A 3283-nucleotide genomic window follows, 5' to 3' on the forward strand; every position below is an offset into this window, starting at 1 on the left:
TATATATAGACTAAATTATTGCTAACTACAGTCACTCTGCAGCGCTATAGAATACTAGGATTTATTCCTCCTACTAGCTGTAATTTTGTATTTGTTAACCAAGCTCTTGCAATCCTTTCTTATGCCCTCCCCTTCACATCCTCTACTTACTCTACTTCCATTTTTTTTCTTTCCAGGTGATCCTTCCATCTCAGCCTCCCAAGTAGCTGGAACCACAGGCGAGCACCACCAAGCCCAGCTAATCTTTTTTTGTTTATTGTAGATAGAGGCGAGGTCTCACTAAATTACCCAGGCTGGCCTTGAACCCCTGGACTCAGGCAATCCGCTCACCTTCGCCTCCTAAAGTGCTAAGATTACAGGTGTGAGCCACCGTGCCGGGTTCTACTTCCATTTGATCAACTTGTTTAGTTCACTGTAACGTTCAAAAACCTTGCAATATCCCAGGTACAAATAGACTAAACTATACTACAAGAATACAATAATATGCAACCATTAACATTATATAGAGTATAAGAAATCTGCACTTGTACCTATTAAATATATTTTTTTAAGTTTTTTTAAAACTTAAAATTAGGTAAATTCCTCAGATACATTTTAAAATAAGAAAACTGTATAGAATCATACATAAGCTCATTTCTATTTAAATTAACTTTTAAAGGATATATGTACACTAGTGTATACATTTTTTTAAAAAAGGACTAGGCTCAGTGGCTCACACCTGTAATCCCAGCGCTTTGGAAGGCTGAGGCCAGAGGATTGCTTGAGCCCAGGAGTTCGAGACCAGACTGGACAACATAGTGAAACCCCCCGTCTCTACAAAAGAAAAAAAAAAGTCAAAAAATGAAGTGTACAGAAGAACTAGTTAATAGTGGTTACTTCCGAGAGTGAGGTTATTGGACTAAATGGGAGGGAGGAGACTTTTTTTTAACCTCTCAATTCTAATTTTTTACATAACTATGAGCAAGTTTTATTAATTTATGATAAAGTTTTGAAAATATGAGTGGATCAAACTGACTGCATAGAGCAGCTACACGAAAACGTCATGTACCCAGTCAGAAATCTTTGCTGCCATTCTCTTTTAGGGAAACTAGCCTCTAAACTCCGTGAATAGGATTTCTGTACATATTAAATATAAAGTCTTGCTGTCCCAGATAATTTACTGTAAGGGGAGAAATTCCACTCTCCTTTTGCCAAAGGAAAATGAAAGTGTAATTACAAAGTTGTGAAGTATTTATGTGTAAATTTTAAACGATTTTCATCTAAGGTGCTTTCTTTTTAATCCTCAACTAATTAAAAAATAAGTTAAACAAATATTTATTTAATTATTTTTGAGTCGGAGTCTCACTGTGTTGCCCAGGCTGGAAGTACAGTGGCATGCTCACGGCCACCGCAGCCTCGATCCTTCAGTCTCAGCCCTCCACGTTGCTAGAACTACAGGCATGCACCACCACGCCCGGCTAATTTTTTGATTTAATGTAAAGAGGAGGTCTTGCCAAGTTGCCCAGGCTGGTCTCGAACCCCTCGACTCAGGCAATCCTCTCGCCTCCACCACCCAAAATGCTGGGATTACAGGCGTAAGCCACCACACCTGGCTTAACACATACTTTATCTCAAAGCTTTCTAGTTAATTTTAACTGATATTTAACTATAAATCGATATACTTTAATGCACAGACAATATTAAAGTTAACAACTTACTGCTGATTAATTTTAAGACTTCTCTATTGAAGACAGTAAAGGTAAATTGTTAGTTTTACTTCCCAATTTTGCAGAAGTCCAACATAGTCTTCTGATAACTGCAAGTAAATAGAGAAGCTTTTCTCTGGGAAAACAACTATTATTTCTCTCTTCTGTTCTTACAAATATTACAAATTTTTCAAAATATAAATGTATTTTTTTACTACTGAGGGCACTCTTCATAAGATAAAAGCATGCCGGTGGCTCATGCCTGTAATCCCAGCACTTTGGGAGACGGAGGCAAGAGGATTGTCTGAGCCCAGGGTTTGAGACCAGCCTGGGCAACATGGAGAGACCTTGTCTCTACAATAAATCAAAAAATTAGCCAGGCGTGGTGGCATGTGCCTGTAGTTCCAGTTACTTGGAAGGCTGAAGGTGGAAGGAGCGCCTGAGCCCAGGAGGTTGAGGCCGTGGTGGCTATGAGTGTGCCACTGCACTCCAGCCTGAGTGACAGAGTGAGACTACAACTTAAAAAGAAAAGAAAAGACATACTAGAATGATTTTTTTTAAAGATAAAAATATTCAGATTGCTATTCTAGAAATACTATATACAGAAATAGAACAGAATCTTCTTTAAAAAGTGTCAGCCTCTACCAACAGAATTTGTATCAAGCGCTTATTTGTAAAATAGTTCTATACTGAGAGCTTAGGAAAAAGCAAAATATATAGGTCAAGGTTCATCACTATTCCTAATGATACTCTGGGAGGTACATAATATTGGAAACCACCTACAAAACATTAGTCATGAGAGTTGTCTGGAGCAAGAACTGTGGAACCATAGCAACAAAGGTTAATTTCCAATGTGGTAATATGTAATAATACACTGTAGACTGTTATAGTTTGAACTGGTAGTTAATAATTAACAATTGGAAAGTCTTCATCCTCTTGTTATTGATTTGTTGTAGACCTGAACAAACCTTCCTCACCTCTGCTTGGTCCTTGAGCAAGTGAGATTCTTCATGAAGTCTTAAGCTCCAATGGCATGAGAGTCTGCATTTTTTTCCAGCTGTTCACTTTCATAACTATTACGGCACTAATTAGTGGGATTTTATTCTGCAGTTGAATGTCTTTAATGTTAACTTCAAGTTCAGGGCTTTATGTACTGCTTGCACAGCAGAAAATAAAGTGCTGATTTAGAAATCTAGATACATTTAGACGGAAGTCAGAAATTTCCGTTTGTTCAATTTACTTTAGTAGAAATTGAGTTTATTAAATACACAGTATTGAATGCACTAGATGTAGTTTTATACAATTTTTTTGTAAATGTTTTTCTTCTTTCTTTCAAACCAAACAATTTGCAAGGATTATTTTTGAGGAAGAAGAAATTATTGTTTTGGCCGGGCTCAGTGGCTCAGTCTGTAATCCCAGCACTTTGGGAGGCCAAGGTGAATGGACTGCCTGAGCCCATGGGTTCGAGACCTGCCTAGGCAACTTGACGAGACCTCATCTCTACAATAAATCCAAAACTAGGCGGGCGTGGTTGTGCGCCTGCAGTTCCGGCTACTGGAAGACTGAGGCGGAAGGATCGCCAGAGCCCAGTGGGTCGA

This window comes from Carlito syrichta, unplaced genomic scaffold (genome assembly GCF_000164805.1).
Source record: "Carlito syrichta isolate Samal-C Ts95f unplaced genomic scaffold, Tarsius_syrichta-2.0.1 Scaffold308795, whole genome shotgun sequence".
Lineage (NCBI taxonomy): Eukaryota > Metazoa > Chordata > Mammalia > Primates > Tarsiidae > Carlito > Carlito syrichta.